Genomic DNA, 22,048 nt, shown 5'->3' with positions numbered 1-22,048 from the left:
GACATATGGACCCTGTGGCCACAGCGGGGAGCATTGCCCACTCCAATTGCAAGGCTAAAACAATTAAGGATGCCTTCCACACACCATCCATTAACCTGGAAAATGCAGGTGCAACACGCCTACAAATCACGGCTGTGGCCAACGCCAAGCATGATGGCAGAGGTGTGCAAAGATGACACACCCCCAGGAAAAGGCTCCAGAGCAAAGCTGCCAAGACCAGCACTTGGATAAATTGCTTAGCTCCTTCAAGCTGGCCACTTCATCTTTGAACAAGGCTAAGGGCCGCCTCGCAGGGCTAGAGAGAGAATCAAATTAGACAACAGGTATGAAATGCTCAACCCTGTTAAGTACTCAATAAATATCAGCTCCTCCTGCCGCAGCCATGGTGCTGTGAGAACGATCCTTTACGCAGGCCAGCATGGGAGGGAATTTTTCACCTCTGGTATTTACAGTGCTGCGCCCAGAGAAGCTGAGTGCAAGCAGAGTGTGCCAATTCTTATCCCTGAATTTCACAGCATTTGTCTCTGAACACAGGGTCAAAAGAGCCAAGGGCTGCTTTCCCACAGTACCCCAGAGAGCCAAAAAGCCTTAATGCACGAGAGTTTTCAATGACATTTCCTGTTCCTAGAAGTGATCACAAGTCCTTAAAAAGCCCCAACCCAAATGCCATACTATGAAACAACCACTTATCCCAAAACGCATTTACATTAGTGTTTTTAGCCAATGAACAACTTAAATAATTAATTTCATTTATAAAAACAATGGTGGAGCTCCTTTCATAACTTAAATAAAATTATGTTTACATTTTTCCTCTGGAGAATATATTTTGTCATCTACCTGAAGGTGGATAAAACATCACAAGGCTGGAAAGAGTTCTGTTAGGTGACAAAATTGAGCTACTTTCCTGTAAGGCCTAGGCAGAGCGCCTCTGGCCAGTGGCAGGGGCATCATCATCATCAAAAGACAGGATGATGTTGGCTCTAGACAGGCAGGTCTTCCCGTGCTCTGTGCATCTAAAAATCTCTAAGGACTGCTGATTTTTTTTCCAGTGATACAATACTGAGGCTAAAGACTCCTCCTCAAGAGTCCCCCGGTTTTAAATGGTTTTGGTTTTAGGCTATTTAAACATCAGAATATTTAGTAACTCGGGATTCAAAACCAGACTTGATACAATCACGGCCGGGCTTCTTTATGCACACGGTGAACAATGGGATAGAGTGGCAGGCCTAACAAGAGGTCAAAGGAAAACAGCAAGGGTCTGCCTTCAGCATACAGCCATCATTTCCCTGGTAATTGCAAAAGCTGCAGACTCTGCCACTACAGTCACACACTTGCAGGAAATACTATATATGAAGTAAACGCTGAATAAAATAAAAATGCCTGGTTTTTGCTTTTGTCCATCTCATGTCCATGAACACCTCTGAGGTCATCAGCAGATTAACCTGAACCCTGTATTACATCAGCCCTCCCTCACCCTCTGGTCCCCACCACCTGGTTTAACAAACCTTTAGATCCCAAATTCAGGGCTGGAGCAGAGAGGAGCCAGTTTGTAGAGAGAACAGTCTCTGAATTGTTCTGACTGTAAGGGAAGGCTGAAGTGAGGAGACTTCTGACCACAGGTCTGCCCCGCCCATCCCAGTGCTTGCCCAGCATGTACTGGAGGCTGCATCCTCAGGCCAGGCCTCCCTTGGTTTGAATGGAGGAGATATAAAGAAGCCCCTGGCCAGGTCCCTCCCACAGGCATCTGGGGCTTCCAGCAGCCGTGTGACAGGAAAGCCCCAAGGCAGGCAGTTCCACAAACCAGCCCTAAAGATCCCCAGCCCATAAATGTCAAGGAATCAAGAGACTTCCACACAACACCACTGAAATTCACAATTGTTATCACTAACTATTGCTGATTTTTCTTTTATAAACAAAACAAACAAGCACACAGAAATGACAAACAGGCCCACACCTTTAGTCCCATCACTCAGGAGGCAGAGGCAGGCCAATCACTATGAGTTCAAGACCAGTCAAGTCTACATAGTCTGGGCTGCATAGAAAGACCTTGTCTCAAATAATAATAAATAAATAAAAACTAAACAAATAACAACAGAAATCTAGCTAGACAGTGATACACGCTCTGCAATCTCAAGTCTCGGGAATTTTCTTGAGAGCAGGAGTTTGAATCCTACGTCAGTAAATCAGTGAGACCCTTTATAAAACAAAGTCAGTCAGTCAGTCCGTCTCTGTGCGTGTGTTTGTGTCAGATAAACAAGTTCAAAAACAACCCTGAATTTGTACTCAGTCACTTTAATAGGCAAATACAGCGTCATCCGTAATATTCATATAAATGCAGGGAGGCTCCTGAGCCTGTGACATTCTGGAGACACAGAGGAGTAAACCGTTCCCTGACCTCACACTCAAATGACATCACTACTGGGGGATCATGGGAACAGAAGCTACAGGCCTTGACTATGACCTTGTGCGCACTCAAGAGAAGGGCCAAGCACCCTTCTCCCGGCACCCCCAAAAGCAGACAGCTCTAGAACTTCAGACCAGTAAGTCAATGGAGAAAAAAGACTGTCTTCAAGATGCTCCCCAAGCGAGCTGCTGAGCTAACTTCTGCCCAGAGCATACTCAAAGCCTCCCACAGCCCTGGGCCAGGGGATTGCCCAGCTCGGTAGGCTGGGTAAGAAAGGAAGCCAGAGCAGGCTCGGGGCAGGCTTAACAGACACATCACATAGCAAGCAGGCTCTTTATCTGGAGGCACTTGGTTTCAGCACCGGATCTGGACCACTGTGCCAACCCTATTCCTACCCAGGGCCTCCACAGACAACACCTGAGTCAAGGGCCACTCGGACCCCCAAGGTGGCAGAGCCACTTTGGGCTGGGATCTGCCTAGGAGCCAGAAAGCTATTTCACAGCACACCCATTGGGTAGGAGTTTCTGACTGACTTGAACACCATCCACATGGGGTCTGAGCGTCCCTCCCTCCCCTGAAATGAAACTGCTTTCCGGCAGACTTAGCATTTCAGGACCTCCGTTCCGTTCCCTGGCCCAGACTGTCTCCGAGGTCTGCAGATCTCAGAGCTATCATTCAGTGTCTTCCTCTACTGCAAATCTGAAACCACCAAACCGAGAAGTGAAGCTGTGTATCTAGAAAGAAGGGGACCGCAGGCTCATAAAAGGGGAGTCAGTACGAGGTGCTGGAAACTGTGGGAGGGGCAGCATCTTACTAAGGGTTTCTATTGCTGGAATGAAACATCATGACCAAAACTCAAGTTGGTGAGGAAGGGGTTTATTTACTTACTGGGCTTACACTTCTATATCACTGTTCATCATCAAAAGAAGTTGGGACAAGAACCTGGAGGCAGGAGCTAACGTAGAGGCCATGGAGGAGGTGCTGCTTACTGGCTTGCACCCCATGGCTTGCTCGACCTGCTTTCATCGAACCCGAGACCACAACCCCAGGTATGGAACCACCCACACTGAGCTGGGCCCTCCCCATCGATCACTAATTAAGAAAATACCTTACAGCTGGATCTAACGGTGGCATTTTTCTCAATTGAGGTTCGCTCTTTTCAGATAACTCTAGTTTGTGTGTCAAGCTGACAGAAGACTAGCCAGCACAGCAGAGAATGAAAGCTCCTGCATGGAGCCTCGGGACTCAGTATACACAGCAGCACAGGGCTTCCCCATGAGCAAAGTGACCAGAGGGGCTCAGGTGCTAATCCACAGCAGAGGCCCTCAACTTTCCACGCAGATCGGAATCACCTGGGAAACTCACTCAACACGCGATTCCAGATCAATCTGTCTCAGAAGAATGAGTCAAGTCCAAAGCAGGCCCCGAGAAGTCACACTTCTCCACATGCGGAAACCACATTCTAGAAACACGATAAAGCACCGCCCTCTCACCTCCTCTACCACGGCGCCCAGGAGCCACGCTGTCACGCCTTTGACACTCACTGAAATCATCCTCCCGCAAGCTGCGCAGGTCAACGTCTCCCGTGAAGACTTCCAGACAGCTACGGGAGACAGAACCATTCCAGGTGGAAGAACACAACAGACTCCAAAAATTACTTTTCCCAAAGACCAGGGATGGAAAGAAGGAAACAGATCAACATCAGAGAAGCCTATACCTCAACCAGGTGACTGAGGTTAACATACAGTCGCAAACCATGCTGACGGCATATACCTACGACGGTTTAACTGTCAACCTGACACAATCTAAAACCGCCCGGGGTGGGCTGGAGAGATGGCTCAGTGGTTAAGAGCATTGCCTGCTCTTCCAAAGGTCCTGAGTTCAATTCCTGGCAACCACATGGTGGCTCACAACCATCTGCAATGAGGTCTGGTGCCCTCTTCTGGCCTGCAGACATACACACAGACAGAATATACAGAATATTGTATACATAATAAATAAATACATGAATAAATATTTAAAATAAATAAATAAATAAATAAATAAAACCGCCCGGGGAAGAAAGTCCTGGTCTGTGAGCACACCTGTGGAAGCTCTTTCTTAATAGGGTTAAGTGACGTGGGAAGGTGAGCCCGAACGTGGGCAGCACCGCTTCATGACTGGGCCCTGAACTGCAGTGACAAGCACGGAGCTTGAGCAGTGAGCAACCATGAACTGATTCTCCGCTCTCAGCCGGGGATGTGACTAGCTCTGGCCAGTTCCTGCCTTGACTCTCCCCAAATGAAGAATTATAATCTTAAATTGTAAGACGAAATACAGCCCCCCCGCCCCGCCCCGCAAGCTGCTTTTTGTCAGTGTTCTAGCATAGCAACAAGAATGAAACAGGGCATGACCCTTGATATGGAGAGAATGGAACTTCACCTCTCGGCCCACAATCCCAATCTTATCATGAGGAAACTAAATCACGCTGAAAACACCTGCCCAGTGTCCTTGGAACCACCCCAGGTAACCAGGCTTCGGAAGCTAAGCCAGGCCACAGAAACTAGAACGACAGGATCAAAGGCAATGTGGGGTCCTGAGACAGAAAAGCAAAGTAGGTATTAATTATAAAACTCTAAACACAGCACAGGCTTTTGCTGACACCTATCAACTCTGATCATTCCATGTGACCAGGGCCCTACAGGAATGCCACTCAAATGAAGTAAGGAGAAGACGTGCTGGGTATGTTCCCAACATCTGAAAATATCTTATATGTGTGGGTGGGTGCGGTGGTACACCCCTGTAATTCCAGCCCACAGGGCTTGCTAACATGAAGATCTCCACTTCAAACCTGGGCTACAAAGCAAATTCACAGCTAGCTTGTGCAATATAGGGGGATCCTTGGAGGGTGGTAGACATCATGCAAATTATAAAATACACGCCTGTGCGTGAAGAACCATGGTAGACTTTGAACAGTAACAAACTGTACCTTGATAAAAACTGGTGAATGAAGGTACTCAGGAAAATAAAAAGCGTGCTCAGTGGGAGGACCTTTGCCCAGCAGGCTCAAGGCTCTTGGCTCTAGGTTCTGAATTTAATACCAACTTTGCGAATTAAAAAAAGAAAAGAAAAAAGGATAAGACAAACATTACTGCTTAGTTTAATACAATGGAATGAGGTTTTTACATGACTGAAATCCAACGAAACATACTATGTGAACTGAGATACACAAATGATAAAACAGACGGTATGAGCACACATATACCCTTCGATGAAACTAAACAAGGCCCAAAACCAGGAACCCAAGCATTGTTCTACCTTTAATCCCATCACAAACCTCCTATCTCCAAACTAAACTTGGCTTACTCTCAAATTAAGTCCAAGAGAAACACGAAACCTCAACTACAGTCTGTCATTAATTAATTACAGTATTTCACAAATGACAATAATCCGTGTCACCAAAGCCAAAGGAGATGGGGTTGCTTCAGCACGAATTAGTCATCAGTGATCATGGTCCTACGTACACTGACAGGCAACACTAGTTTGTTTTCCCAAGCTAACCGGAGTTTAGACATAAAAGGCAACATCTGTCCACCGCTGGAAAAGAGTTCTGTAGCACCTCACTTTCAGAACACCTTTGTGATCTGGGCACTAGACTGAAGTACCGGGCCTGAAAGACTGCAGTTACAAACACAAAACATAGTGTTTAAGAGGCCCTAGGTGCAACCCTCATGCAAAAAGCAACTGCCACACTAGAGTAAGAAACAGTTTCAAGTTCCAAAGGAAAGAATTTCCAAATCAGACCTGGGGGAAAACACAACAGGCCTTTCCAATGGCCACACAGGGCTCATCAGCAACATCCACTGCTCCAGAAGAAGCAAACTCTAAGTAAGAAAGTGAGGTCATGAACCAGCTCTGGTGATCCATGCCTTTAATTCCAGCACTCAAGAGGCAAGGGGGCGGCGGGGGGGGGGGGGGGGGGGGGGGGGGGGCAGATCTTCAAGTCTTAGGCCAGCTTTGTCTACATAGTGAGTTCCAGACCAGCCAGGGCTGCATAGTGAGATCTTGTCTTTAAAACCATAAATAAGGGGCTGGAGAGATGGCTCAGTGGTTAAGAGTATTGCCTGCTCTTCCAAAGGTCCTGAGTTCAATTCCCGGCAACCACATGGTGGCTCACAACCATCTGTAATGGGGTCTGGTGTCCTCTTCTTGCCTGCAGACATACACACAGACAGAATATTGTATACATAATAAATAAATAAATAAATGTTTTTTTAAAAAAACCATAAATAAAAACAAAAATAAAATGGGAGGAAATGCATTTACACCACTATCAACTAAAACGTAAAATAAGTTATCTGTGTGTCTCCTGACTGCTGGCTTAGGTTAAAAGCAGCAATAAGTAGTTTTAGTGATTTAATTTTAAGTAAAGAAACAATAGACAAGCTGAGTTCATATTATCTGAAAAGAACAGGGTTACCTGAACGAAAACACAAGAGTTCACTGGGTGCAAACAAACGACCTGACTCTCACCTGGGCCCCCGGAATAGGGCCAGGAGAAAATGAGGGTGCTGTGGGGTCGCCACCAGCGGTCACAGACAACTCCACACAAGCAACTATTCCAGCCTCCATTTCCGAGGAACCTGGGAAAGAATTATCGTCCTCCAAAATATCGGAAATGCATTTCTACTGGGGCTGCAGAGGGTGGGGGAGGCTTTCTGTGGCGTCACCTCCAACACAAAACGTCAAGAAGGTGATTTTAATTACTTGTTAAAAGAATTAGGTGGCTGAACTTGGAAGATCTCCAAGCTAGTTTCCAGGCTCCCCGAGGGTAGGTCTTTGGCTCCCACAGCCCTGGCACATAGGGGTATCGATAAACATGCACTAAGTGAACTTACTCACAATACAATCCCAACAGTAGTCCACCACACAAGCCCAATAAGGAAAAACAACACAGCTCTGCCACCTCCACACCTACCCACTTCCAGCCCTAACCAACCATCCAGGATCTGATACAAGTAGCAGGTCTCTGTACCTGCTACTTAAATCATTTATCCATGTTGCTTGATGGAAACATTCTCCCCAACTAAAGACTACACCACTCTTAAAAGCCCCAAAGGCAGTCCTATACGTGGGCTCAAGGAACACTATGGCAACCCCTTGTTTCACAAAACAGGACAGGTATCAAGAGAACATAGAAAGAACTTTGTAACTAGCCAAATCAGCAGCAGAGGCTCTCGGCTCAGTATATGAATCAAGACTTCAGACTCTCAAATTTAGATAAGCCTATTAATCAAATTCTGAAGGATACGATTTAATCCAGCTCGAAGTATAATGAAAAGTCAAGAAATCCCCACCTAAGGCAGATGCTTAAGAGCTGAAGGAGACATGCCACAAGGGAGGACAGGGCCAGAAGCTTTCAGAAGCAGCCACAAGATCGCCACACTGCGGAGCTCTCTCCACAGAGCCAGTCCCGGCTGGGAACCCATGGACCAGTTTGGGTACTTTCCTCGTCTTCATGCAAAACATCCAATTCACAATCCTCACTGGAAGAAGAAGGGACACGGAACAGACCACAGGCAACAAAAAGTGAAACAGACTGATCAGCACCGGGTAAATTCCGAAGTTCCCGGTGTTCCCCGAGAGTTACCATTAAGTTTCCCGAGGATCATCAGCCACCCGAGGTAGGATGGAGAAAAAGATGGGCTATGCTCTTAAGGCTCTCGGGACTTCGAGATTGCACCAGTTTTCGTTACTGTATTTATCCTAGCAGCAGAACAGGAAGAATGATAAGAAATTCAGTCAAAAGAGGAAGAGAACAAGGACAGGAAATAATCAACACAAAGCAGACAGCTCTCGGGATAAAGCTGCTCCAACTGGCCGGCCTTCTCCACATTTCTAGGATTCTTTTTTTTTTTTTTTCTCCCTGCTTGATCAAGAAAGAGCCTATTTACAAAGGGAAAGAGTTTCAGACAGTCATCATATCCTAGGCTGGCTAATCGGTAGTTCTGTAGACGCCGGGAGTCAGCAACTAACAGCCAAATTAGAATTTTCCCTTTCCTTTGCCTTGCTAAGGTCTAATTTGTGGTATCTGTGTTCTCTCCTTTGAAGAGAGTTGAGGACCGTACAGACATCAAACACCCAAACACGAACGCATGCGCCCAGCTCAACACCGATCAGACTGAGCCCTGGAGCCCGTGAACTTTAGTAATAAACACATCTCTCGGGGTAATCAGCAGTGTCAAGTTTCTAAGAAAGCAGATGTCTCTGATTAGCCTTTGCATAAGGAAGTGATAAAGGGGGCCCTCCGTCATCCCCACATCAGTGGGCATTCTGAGTGCAATGGACTCGATTCACATCCCTGCCAGGTGTCAGGATGCAGCAATCAGCTCTTCCTAGGTACGCGGTACAAACGTGCTGATAGGACACCGATAAGCAAACTGACAAACTTTCTCGTTGCTCCAGACCAAACGAGAGCCAACTGCACAGAAGAGTCCCTTTTGCGTACTTGGCAGCACAGATGGACAAACAGTGTTCGGGAGTTCTAAGCATGTACTATCGTCACTATGTTGATTAGAGTGAAGAATGGAATGGGTCTCCTAAAAGCAACCGTGCATGCCATCTACTGTCCCCAACTTAAAAAGCATTTACATGGAGCGAGAACAGCACTCGCTCGCCTCAAGACTCATTAACTAAGGACATTCTGAGCCAGTTAATTCTTGGCTGTGGAGACAGGCCTATGTATTACAGGTTGTCAACACCCCAGTCTGCACCTACTAGCCACCTGCAGCACGCCAAAGCATGACAACAATGTCTCCAGACATTACCAAACCAGCTGAGAATCAATGTGTTTGAAAGATATGGGCTGAGGATGCTCAAACCTCCATCAAGTTTTTCAAGATATTAACCTTGGGGAAAAAAGTCATTTAGGACTTGCAAAAGCGGATTTTGCCTCTATTTCCCAACCCAAATCCAATAGCAAATGAGACCCAAGAATGACTAGAAAGCGAAACTAGCATAAACTAACATGCAGTATGTTAAAACACATTATTTTCTCCCTTAAGCATGGAACCCTGGCCCACCAGACACATTCATGAAAAGAGAATCCACTTCTACAGAAGACAGACTCGGCTTTTCTCTGGATGGCGGCATGTAGCCGGTACACGGCACAATCGAGTCTGAAAAGAACACCGAGACTCCTGACCCACGAGCGGTTCATCAAACACGCTTCAGTTCCGCCCAGGCAAAGCAGAGGACTGATCAGAGGGGCTAAGAGTCTGTCTTCTAAAGTCAAGCAGTCTACATCCTAGGGAGACCAGGGACAAGGACATAAAGAGAGTGTGCAAACCCAGGTGGACAGACCACGCAGAAAGGCCCACTGGCCTGAATGAAGCACACACAAGAATGAAGAAATTAAGGGAAACCCCAAAAGCGCAGAAGGGGAATTCAAGAGAAGGAAAAGGCCCATTTTACAATGTAGCCTGCTAGCTTCTGCAGTCTGTTTCTTTAAATTCACTGCTCACCCATACCAAGATTCTCAAAAATTTCTAACGTAACTCCCCGAACCCTTTATTTCTTGCCTGAAATAGACAGATAGACAGATACATAGATAAATACAATGCTTTTAAACTTAAAAACACTAATGTGGCTTGTGGTTGTTATGTCAACATCAAGCCGGCTTCTATCACACACAGTAATATAAGAACACTTTATTACCAGTTCTGACTGGCCCTCCTCACACATACAGGCTTCATACAAGCTTATAAAGTGATTATCCATAAAATGGGCCCAGCTGAGGGAGGGAGGCAAGAGCAAACAGGCAGTAAATGCCTCTGCAGCCAGACTTCCTTTGTGATATAATTAAAATAAGTGATATAATTAAAAAAAATTGTTGATGTAACAGACATCCTGAAATCCTCAGCCGGAATTCATACATCACTAACTTGAGGCACATCCCTGAAGGAAGATCGATGGACACGTGGACAGATGCCATTATTTCCGGGCACTTTCATCTGCTCCTGGAAAAGCCTCCTGATAACCCCAAGGGCAAGCCAAACACTACCGGCCAAGTTTGGGAAGGTCTGGTCCAGGCGCACTCTCCTGGAATGGCAGTCAGAGCCATAGTTCCCTTGGGGACTTGGTAGCAGCTGCTTCCAAGAATGCAGGTTAAGCCTACGCGGCAACCCCGCCCTCTGTGACTCGAAAAGATACCGAAGCCAACCTGGAAATCTTCAAGAGCCTCATTCATGTCGGATGGGCACCAAGAACAGTCAGGAGAACGGGGTAACCCCTCACAGCCACCTCTCCAAGGCCACCAAAGCACTTTTACTTATTCAACAAGTCCTTCCAAAGTCCAGAGCCTCCTTCACCTGTAGCTAAGAAGCTTCCAGAATAAATCTGTACCCAAGCTCCACTCCCTACCAATGATTTTTTTTTTCTTTCAGCGGTTTTCACACCTTAACTATCATGAAAGTTTATGTTCTGTTTCATGCATCTTGGACACACCTTAACGCAGGGATGGTGGCCTAGCCTAGAGGGTGAGGTGGTGAGAACAGAGGTCCCAGGCTACCAGTTGAGTGGCTGTGACATCAGGCGGCCAACCCAGGGCCCTTGCTTTTCTTCCCAAAATAAAGGCGGAAAATAAAAGGCAGACTCAGGTCTAGGAAAGGTTCAATGAGTCTATAATGTGCTTACAACAGTAATTATGATGTCTGACGCAGCGCTCGTGTGTGTGTGTGTGTGTGTGTGTGTGTGTGTGTGTGTCTGCACGTGCAGTAAAAACCACTCAAAAATATAATTTTAGTTTCTATACCTATATACAGATTAAGTGTTTAGCACTGATCATAAATATGTAAAAAACTTATTTTATGTTGGCATTTTACATCTCTAATCTCTAGCATTAAAAACGCATTTTAAAAAGATTTGTAAAACACACAAAGTACATTGATGTGTGCGTGTCTGTGTGTGTATGTACTTTTTAGTTCAATATGATTTTAGTACCCTAAAATGTTTTAGAGAAACATTCCTTACACCAAATTGCTGTACATTCAAAGAAAAGCAGAATCACTGCCTCACAATCATTACCCTAAACCGTTTCTGCAGTCCTAACTACCAGTCTTAACTATCTTCACCTGGAAGAAAAGCACAAACCATGGAAAGTGTACCCCCAAGTTCCCCAACCGTGCAGCTATGGGGCCACCTGAACTGCACCAAGAAGGAAAAGGAAAAGGTATGTGCTGTAACTATACCATGTGTGCTGAATTCTAAAGACTTCACAACACGAAAAACCTAATTATACATTATGTCTTATAAATATTATATATTATATACATAAACACTTTATACATATACACTTTAGATATACTGGGTAAAGAAAAACACTTGTTTCTTTTTATATTTTTAATGTGGCCCTGAGAACACTTAAAGTCACATCTGGGGCTGGCACTGGTGACTCGTGGCATTTCAACGGGATGGCACGGCTCCTGACAAAGGACGGCTTCAAGAGGAATTCACAGGGCGACACTCTGCGTTAAAAGGCACATTCCACGGTGCTTTCTGCAGACAATCTCTCTTGCTGTAAAGAAGAGCCAGGCTCCAGCTGCATTGTGGGCAGAGCCACAATCACCCAGGAGTGCAGCAGTCGAGGGTTTGCCCTGAACAGCCCCAGTGGACAGCAAAGTCCAGGACTGGCTCCTTACCAGACTGAGCACACCACTATCGGTGTGGTTATAGCCAGTGGTAGCTTAGGAGAGAGGGGGGTTTGGAGAACAGAGGCAACAGTGCGCATGTGCGTCTGCATCTGTAACACCAGGGGCTTGGAACATCTTGACACATGGAGCCTGGGGCGGTGGAGAGCCACCACAGGCAAGAGGATGGCCACAACTGACTTAGTTAGGAGACGATGAGCAAACAGATTGGCAGGAGTGATCAGAATCTGTTTTGATGTCAACGTCAAAGGAAAAGGAATAGAGCGGAGTTTCACAGAAGGGCAAACTTTCGGGGGCGGAATCAACAGGGCTGATAACCAGACTGGGGGACCCGAGGAGGGATTCACAGACGAATGAGCTGATATAGTGAAGAGGACAGCACCAGAGGGCAAGGAGGCCAGGAGATGGTGCAGCCTGAGACACTGGAAGTTTTAGAAAATAATTAGGAAAGATAGCTGATTCTCTGAACAAATGGACGGACAAGCAAACGAACAACAACCACAAAAGGAAGCGGCAAAGGAAGCATGGGCTAACAGAGCTATATGGACAGAAAGTGGTGGCAGGTTAGCCCCCACCCTCCAGTGGGGTTACAGGGAACAACAGACTGGCCTTGGTGGTGAAGACCCGCAGATGGATGTCTCACTGAACGCCACCAGGCACAGTCCAGCGAGGGCACTCACCGGCTCACATGCCCACAGCACTGCCACTGAAGAGACGTACCCTGCCCCACACTTCACTCTCAGGGGTCAGCAGACGCTTGCCTTCTCATACAAAACCCACCATGTTCTCCACTGGATGGATCAAAGTCCTCGTAGTGGGGAAACACACGCACAAGCAAAACACAGCAAATACCCACAGCCAAACCACACGGTGAGGGCAAGCATCCATAATGGACTGAGTCAAGCCTTTTTGTCTTTAATCGCTCTGCTTAAAGCCTCAAAGGCCAGTGCCAAGGCTTCCTCCCTGCCTGCCGTGGGATTTGAGGGCTAGACTCAATGAGCTGACAGTCTCTTTTTACTTCTCGCTATTCTGAAACAGTCCCTGGCAGTTGTTCTCAGACAAAGATAAACAGATTCTAGGTCTGGGTGCTGAAAGCAACTGCCTGTCCTAAAATCAGCCATTTGAGAACACAGTGTTACACTGTGACAGATGGGACCTGTAGCCCCAGATTCACATGCTGAAGCCCTAACCCCCAAATAATGATACAATCCTCCATCATTATCAAGGAAGACTGGTACCAGGACCCCCAGGGTGCCCAAATCCTCAGATGGTTCTATCACTTCTGTAACAACATCACACAATCTTTATACCATCACCTATGTACTTCATCCCACATATTCTAAATCACTCTAGATTATCCAATAACATCAATGGTAAGGAAACTGTATTAAGAAATACTGTGTGTATATTTAGTATAGACTAAAGTTTTGGAGTTAGTAAAATAAATAAATAAATAAATATAACCACAGATGTTGAAGGCCAAACATATCTGGATACAGAACATTAAAGAAGATATTTTGAAACTGGGAATGGTGAAGAACACCTTTGATCCCAGCACACAAGAGGCAGAGGCAGGCGGACCTCTCTGAGTTCCAGGCCAGCCAGACTATTCCACAGAGAAACCCTGTCTCAACAAATAAAACAAAACAAAAAAGAAGATAGCTGAATGACCTGGTGTGGTGGAGTATGCCCTCAATCCCAGCACCTGTAAGGCAGAGGCAGGAGGATCTCAGTGTGAGTTTGAGACCTGCATGGTCTGTACAGCGAGGTCCAGGCCAGTGAGATCCCATCTCCAAAAGCAGCAATGTTATCACATTGGGAATGGAGCGATGCTTACTGGGTGAGAGCTCAGACTGCTCTTGCAGAGGGCAAGCTTGGTTCCCAGCACCCATGACAGGCAGCGCAGAACTGACTCGAACACTCCAGCTTCGGGGGATCCAACACACTCTTCCAATCCCCTTAGGCACCTGCACTCGCATACATAGCCACAGCACACACCAACATATAATTAAAAGAAACATTGCAACTGGGGAAGATTACAGGTATAACTGGCAATAAGAGTTATCTAATAGAACTGCTATGTTCCTAAGACAACAAAGACACAGCAGAGACCCCCTTACTCTGAGCTTATACAATCAATCAATCATCAACAAATCAATAAATAAAGGTGTGCGGGTTAGAGACAAGAATACTAGCAAGAGGAGCATGCCTCACCAGACAACATGATAGCTTGGTCTTGCAGCTCCCAGAATGCTTAGCAAATTAGCTGTTGCTTCAGCCACCTAGTCTGTAGCATTCTACTACAAAAGATCAAGCAGACCAAAACACACACTAAACACTGGACACGAGGGGAGACTTTCGAGGCAGCTCCGGCTCCTAAAAGTGAAGCGAGGACACAAAGTCACTGCCTTTATCTCCCGTCTGCCTCCACACAAGTGGTTCTTCTTCAAAGTGAGTCCGCATGTGAACTGCCCCAACCAGGACTCTCCACACCTACAACTCAGCACAGGATTGATTGTGGGAGGGCCCAGATCACTGAGGGTGGTCCTGGATTGTATAAGAAAGCAGGCTGAGCAAGCCATGGGGAGCAAGCCAGTAAGCAGCACCCCTCCATGGCCTCTGCATCAATCAGCTCCTGCCTCGAGGCTCCTGCCCTGTTTCAGTTCCTGTCCTGACTTCCTTCAATGATGAACTGTGATGTGGAAGTGTAAACCAAATAAATAAGTAAATAAACAAATAAATAAGCCCTTTCCTCCCTAACTTGTTTTGGGTTATGGTGTTTCATCACAGCAATAGAAACTGTAACCAAGACAACACCCAAGGCTATAACAATACTCCAGGACTCAGTGACACTGTGGCCTCATCTGTTGCGTTCTGAGAGGTGACAGGGCACTGAGTAAGAAGACCTAAGTCTAGGATCTATAACGCCTGGCACTGCCCTAGATCCCAGTCTTTTCATACAGATGAGAGTCAGACCCAACTATGCCACTCTATGCAGAACACTAAATAGTAAGCATGCAAAAATTACTTTGTAATTTACTTTACAAAGTAAATTTACATTAATATCTTATTCTGATCTCATTATATGGAAGTTTAGGTCTTCTGAACAACTGGTTAGCCAATGCATCTATTTCCTCAAAGCATCCGAAAAGAAGAAATTTCAATACAGGCTGAATGTCCCTCATCCACCTGTTTGAGGCCAGAAGAGTGTAAGCCTCTGAATTGTGTGCATTCTATTCCACCCCCAGTCAGAGCTAAATTCTGTTTATCCTGCTGATAAATTAGTTATTTATTATTGTTCCAATCTACAACCTGCAAACCTCACACCTTGGAGGAAATGACATCCAAGTCAAAACAAGAAACTCAGGTGTTTCACATCCACTTTATCTATGCACTGAGCGTAATCTTAGGCAGTACGTCTAGTCCACCCCAATTAGGACAATTTGTCACAAGGTCAAGGGTGGAATTCTCCATTTATGGCATCGTGTCAGGGCTCGGAAAGCCTTTAGCTTGGCGGTGGTTTCTCAAAAAACGTTAGTCATCCTTAGCAGTCAGGGAATCACAAACTAAAGCTTTGAGACTTCATCTCACCCTAATCAGAACGGCCATGATCGTCAAAACAGCTGGCAACAAAAGCTGGCGAGGCTGTGGGGAAAGAGCAACCCTCACCCACTATTGGTGAAAATGTGAACGGGTGCAGCCCCTCTGAAAATCAGTAGAGAGAATCAGAGAGAGAGAGAGAGAGAGAGAGAGAGAGAGAGAGAGAGAGAGAGAGAACCATTACAAATAAATCTAGCGTATGACCCAGCTGTACCACTCCTTGGCACATGCCCAAGGAACTCTACATCCTTCTCCATAGACTCCTGCTCAGCCATGTTTATTGCTACCCTGTACGGAATAACTAGGAAACAGAAAGAACCTGAATGTTCTTCGACAGATGAACAGTTAGTGACGACGTGGCGCATACATGCTGTGGAACACTATTCAGCTGTAAAGAAAAATGAAGTCCTGAAATTCACACACTTCCGCATTTCAGATTATGGATCTTCAACCTGAAATTGAACTGAGTAAACCTGAACCTTCTTTTCTTAAAAACACTACCAACACAGGCAGCAAAAAAAAAAGGGTACTAACCAAATAACTACTCCCTAGCAAAAATAGCCAGTGCTTTGGTCAGAGCTGTCACAACAGGCTGACATGGCCTTATCGATTGAAAAATCGAACATTCGAGCTAGGCACGATGGCGCACACCTGCAATCCCTGCATGACGGGGGCTGCAGCAGAAGGATCAGTCTGAGGAGAGCATAGGCTACACAGTGAGACCATAAATCAAAACTACAAAAGCCATTTGGGCAGCCCACCTCATGGCTGGGGGGGTGACGGTGTTTGGCTCCAGGAAGTCTAAGGCAGGTGCACAAAAAGGATCACGTAAGATAAGATTACCTCCAGGACGTGTAAAGGGCTATAAAGGAATTCCACGGTTTTTTTGTTTCTGTCTTTAGGTTTCACTACAAGGACTTGCCTGACCAGAGAATTTACCAAATGAGGCCACCAGATCACATTCCCTCACTGTCTGGAAGGCCTAGGGACCAGGCTAGCTATGGTGTGGTAGGGTTCTGAGCATAGGCTAAGATTCTGATTTCATTACCAGCCTCAATAACACAGCCCAGAAAACCAACAATGTGTTACTAAGTGTGTGCATCAAGTCCACAGCAGGTTAGGAAACACCGCAGACAACCGGGAAGAAGGCCACAAATGTCCAAAAGAAACCAGCCAGAGAGAGTTCCGCTGGAGGTCCCAGGACACATTCACTGCCTTTTAGTTGAGATGCAAGATGGTGAGATACAGAAGAGAAAAGGCCACTGAAAGAATGAAACTTAAGCCAGGTGGTGGCGGCGCAGGCCTAGGGAGGCAGAGGCAGGCGGATCTCTGTGAGTTCGAAGCCAGCCTGGTCTACAAGAGCTGGTTCCAGAACAGGCTCCAAAAGCTACAAAGAAACCCTGTCTCAAAAAACACAAAAACAAACAAACAACAACAACAACAAAAAAGAATGAAACTTTAGACACTCATGGAAGCTGTGAAAGGGACCAGATCCTTCTTGGGCTACTCATACAGGTACAAGTCAGAGATGGGGAATACTGTGACCCTATCACAATGCTATGTTAGTCTAAAGAATGCTTTTCACTGTCACGGCCTGGAGGACTGAGAACCTCATTTGGAAGAGGTGGCAGGGGGGCAGGGTGGGAGGTGGGGTAGGAGTGGGCGCAGAGGCTGTAACTCCCTAAGAAGGCTTTAACATCAGATTCTCAGCCATATGTGTGTAGTGAACTGCTGAAAAATAAAGTCTTTTTAAAAGTCGCGCTACCTCGAGAAATGAATTATTTTCACCAGGGCTGCATACCTTTGATAGACTGTTCCAAAACAGTGCTTTGACCGCCTTCAGAGCTGCCTTAATGTGGGCTTCTGTCCTTTGAAAACACACTGAGAAATGTTTCCATCACTCACTTGAGGAAAGAGAAACAATTGAGAAGTCCCCCCCCCACCCCCGCCTTGAAGTCCCTCTGGATGGCCCTAAGTCTCTGGGGGGAGCTGTCAAGAGTTTCTAGTTTATCTGTACGAAAAGTTAGCTCACTAGTTTTCCCAAACACGGCTAGCTAGCCTGCTCCGCACTTGCAGCAAGCAATCTGGAATTCTTCCGTCATTAAGCCTCCTTCTGAACATCAGAAAAAAAATCACTTTCACAAGCCATGTCAGCCCCAGTGCGCACCGCAAGCCCGTCAGTCAGGGAAGCATGCGTGCCTTACAGAGCAACCCGGCCCGGCCTTGCCAGGGCAAATTAAGCTAATTCAAAAGATCAAATAAAGAACTCCGGGTCACTATGCAATCAGCAAGTCTCCGGGTGTTTTCGAGGGGTCATTCAGTCTGCTCCAGCAAGGAAAACGCAGGGAGATTTAACAAGGATGAAAGCGCATTAAACACCTGGAAGCCACTGTCTGTTGGGAATGTACAGCCCCCCCCCCCAACACACACTGTTCATGACAGAGGTCAGGGATATGACAGGGTCAAACAGAACAGGGAGGAAGAAGACCGAAGCAAGGAGCGTGTAGGGAAAGAAAAGCTGAAAGCCTGGAATGGGACTACAGGGAGCTGGAAACCACCTTTTATATGCTCTGCCGGTTCTAAGGGGCCAGTCTCTCCACAGGCTGGCTGATCAGCTAGCTAGCAAGCAGCCTGTTGTCCCAAGCAACTCTCCACCCCAGACTGCACAGCTAAGAGGCCGAGAGCAAGGCAGGTAGTGAGCTGTTAACTCCAAGCTTTACAGCCATACCAAGTTCTCAATTTCAGTCTCGGACCACTGGGACCTTTTCTTTCTTCAATCGAAACTGCATTAACCGAACAGGATGCAAGAAAAGTTTAAGGTAGGATGGGCCCTTGTGGTCACTTAGGAACAGCCCAAAGTTCTGAAACCTTAAGTGTCTGAAATGCACTGGCTGCCTTCGCTCTAGTAACCTGGGCAATTCACGAAAGTCTGTTTCTAAGTTTCTGTACCTATAAACTCTTGGAAAGAGAATGGAGGGAGTGCCCAGAAGCACGGTTTAGATGTTTTGATAAAGTAGTGACCTTTACACTTGAAAACCACTGTTGATAACTATACCAAAAACCCGGCCTTAAAACACACCCAAAATTATTTTCATTCCTCCTCAAAATCCCCTGCAGAAAAGCCTGCAATGGGTGCGGAGCAGAAAAGGAGGGTACCTAGCAAGCCATGCCCACTGGCCAATGGTCTGTTTCATTTGGGGCCTACCAAGGAACAGGCCTGTGCACCTACGGTGCAAACTGGGAACTGTTCATCCCAGGCAGACTTAAACTTGGCAGGACTAGCCTTGAACCTGTTAGCAAAATAAGTCAAATAAGGGGCTAACTGCCGACCTGAACAGGCTAGAGTGGCAGGGCCCGCTCCACTTAGCGCCCAGCTGTGTCCCCAAGCTGTTCTCAATATTACTGTAAGTCTCAATATTACTGTAAGTCACGTCTGCTATCCATTAGCCACCACCCAGCATCCCGCGTACACCTTCTAGGAGAATCCTTATTGTGTATAAATTACAGCGTTTCGCAAATCAAACCCCTCCACACAATGCTAAGCTAACAGTGCTCAAAAGGGAGGTGCCGTCGGGACATTAAAAGTCACACAGCAAATTCTTGCAGAACCACTTGCTTAAATCGCCACGAATAAACCGAACGGGCAGAGCGGCTGGGAGAAACTTTGGCTCGGGAGGTTTAAGCCTTGGAAATGCCGGGCAGGGCGCAGGGACTAGAACCAGGCACAAAAGCGCCCTGCACAGAGGCACGGACCTCTTACATGACAGAAGCTTTGTGCCGGATCACGAATAGTTCTAAATACAGTAAGTTCTCCCCGGCCATCACAGCCTCCCGCTTCCTAGCGCCGGGGCCCTCAGATCCCAGGCTATTCTTCCCAGGCACGCGCGCCCGGCGACCCGGCCACGGCTCGGTCCCACGCCTGCCCGCAGGCCAGGGCTGCTGGTGCTCCCGAAGGTTCTCAGTCCTCGGTCGCCGGTGTCCGCCCGCGGAGGGCGCCCCACCCCCACGCCAGCCCGGGGCTAGGGAAAGCGAGGGCTCGCAGAAAGGTGTGGATCCGAGGTGCGGGTGCCCGGAGACGCCCAGGCCGCGGCGGGGCCGAGGGCACCGGCGGGGCGCGCAGGGGGACGCGCTCCCTGCTTTTTCCCGGGCGGTCCCTGCCCGCCGGTTCCTCTCTCCCAACTCCGCCGACCCGCCCAAGTTTGCAGCCCCCGCCCGTCGCCTTACCTCGCTGCACACCGCACGCCGAAGCCGGAGGGCAGCGGCGCGGGTCCCGGGGCGGCGGCCGCGCTGCGCCCGCCCAGATGCCGCTCTTTGTCTACGCCGCTCCCTCCTCCCGCCGCCGGGCGGACTATGCCGGCCCCGGCGGACCCCGCCGGCCCGGGAGCCCCGAGCCTGCCCGCCGCCGAGCCCTCCCCGCCGCCGCCGCCGCCCGCTCGGCCGCGCGCCCCGGCCTGCGATCCGCGGCGGCGACCCTCCCGCGCTGTGCCCGCCTCCGCGCGCTCCCCGCCCGCCCGCGCTCCTCCCCGGCTGCCGTGACGCCGCCCAGGGGCCGGCCCAGCTCGGCGCGCGCCGGGCGGGGGACCCACCTGGGAGTCCCGGCCGGGCCCGGGAAAAGCGCCGCCTGCGGGCTTCACGCAGCAACCCGCTCTCGATCGGTGTTGGAGGGGCAGGCGGGCGGGGGAAGGAAGGAGAAGACAGTGCGACTTCCAGCCCCAGCGTCCCACCGGGTGGTCTCTGCACCCCCGCTGTGCGTTGGATTCTTACAGCGACCACCCCACCCCATCCTCCCCCGCCGCCGCACACACCCACCCCCCTCCCCGGAAGCATTCCCACGGCACTCTCAGCCAAGCAGGCCTGGTGTCCGTCAGAAAAGTGACTTTCATAAAAATGTCACTTCCTCCCAGTAATTGCTTGTGGGCATTTTCTTTATTTATTTGCCTTGCATCTATTTACTTTCCCAACCAGACACTTTTTTATTCCATCCTCCCAGTCGGGACCACTTCCTAGGGGGAGGAGAGGAAACCCGACCTCCTCTGCCTCCAGGACGCCCAGGCCAGCTTTATGGAGCCCGGGATTTCTCCTTTAGTAGAGGGGGAGGCTGGAAAGGCTTGAGAAGGCGCCCTCACTCATTCAGCCTTGAGCAGTGGCAAACCTGTAAACAAACTAGGAAAACTAGAACCCTAGAGCAAGGGGGAGGAACACATACGCCTTACACACCGGAATCCAGATGTTTCTTCTCCCAGCTCCTTCTCTCATGGTTCCCCAAAGGAAGCTCTAATATTCAAATGAATTCCGTTTTCTGGTTGGGTAGCTCACATTTATGTTAATGAGATTCTACCCTGGCCCTTGGCTCCTCCTTATTAAGGCAGAAACAATTCACCCTAAGTGACCAGTCAGCTGCCTCCCTCCCCAAAGGAAGTTCCCAGGCATGGGTAATACCTGAGGACGCTTGGCACCGTGGTCATAGCACAATTTGACTGCAGGCTTCCTGAACTGTGTCACCTTACACAGGTGGTTCACAACCTTTCTCAACTTTATCACGTGAGATGTTTACCTGTCTATTATGTAAAGTACTTGGCACATAACCCGACAGGAGGGCATTAGGTTAAAAAAAAATCAGCATAGTCTACATCCTCTTCCAGTCTGAGATGCTATCTCCATTCATCCTTTTGTGCAGACCTCACCCTGTTAATACTTAGATTTACAATAAGAAAAGCAGAACGCCAGTCAATAGTTTAACCCTATTTAAAATCCATTTACTCTAAATAAGAAGGAGGATATGGGTCCAGGTTTTTAGCTTTTGCTTTGAGTAGTGGCCTCAGACCGCTTCTCTTACTGATTCTTTGTTAAGTCCCTAGGGAAGTTTGAATAAGAACGGCTCCCATAAGCTCCCATAGACTTATGTGTTTGCATACTTAGTCCCTAGTTGGTGAACTTTTGGATTAGGCGGTGTGTCCTTGTTGGAGGAGATGTGTCACTGGGGTGGGGGGTGGACTTTGAGGTTTCAAAAGCTAGGCCAGGCCCAATGTGTCTCTCTGCCTGCTGTGGATCAGGATAGAGCTCTCAGCTACTCTCCAGCACCGTGCCTGCCTGCTCGTTGCCATGCTCCCTGGCATAAAGATAATGGACTAAGCTTCTGAAACTGTAAACACCCCAGCTAAATGCATATTTGTGTATGTATATAATATATACATGAGTTTTATATGTGTGTGAGTATATATGTGTATATGCATATATATGGTGTCTCTTCACAGTGAAGAGAATACAAACTAAAACAGTCCCCAATGGCATCTGGCATCTAAACTCAATAGCCCCTCCTCAAACCCTAGCCCACCTAGTCTTCCTTCAAACAGGGGGC

The 22,048-nt window shown here is 47.8% G+C and overlaps 1 protein-coding gene across 5 annotated transcripts in view; it reads right to left on the bottom strand.

The window, feature by feature from the left end:
* The window catches only part of Nck2 (NCK adaptor protein 2), a 121,714-nt gene extending 100,674 nt beyond the window's left edge, over nucleotides 1-21,040 (bottom strand). Inside the window, exon 1 of one of the 5 annotated variants that reach the window (XM_085679629.2) lies at nucleotides 20,908-21,040. The gene's annotated coding sequence lies outside the window, so the exon portion shown is untranslated. Of the gene's footprint in view, nucleotides 1-1,505; nucleotides 1,529-19,914; nucleotides 20,110-20,896 lie in introns of those variants that run through there. The other 4 variants (XM_085679630.2, XM_085679632.2, XM_085679628.2 and 1 more) reach the window with 4 other exon arrangements.
* Between the last annotated feature and the right edge of the window lie 1,008 nt (nucleotides 21,041-22,048).

Source organism: Myodes glareolus, chromosome 18, assembly GCF_982192425.1.
Source record: "Myodes glareolus chromosome 18, mMyoGla1.1, whole genome shotgun sequence".
NCBI classification, from domain to species: Eukaryota; Metazoa; Chordata; class Mammalia; order Rodentia; family Cricetidae; genus Myodes; species Myodes glareolus.
The sequence above is the reverse complement of the archived record's forward strand: the minus strand, read 5'-3'. Positions and strand labels throughout refer to the sequence as shown.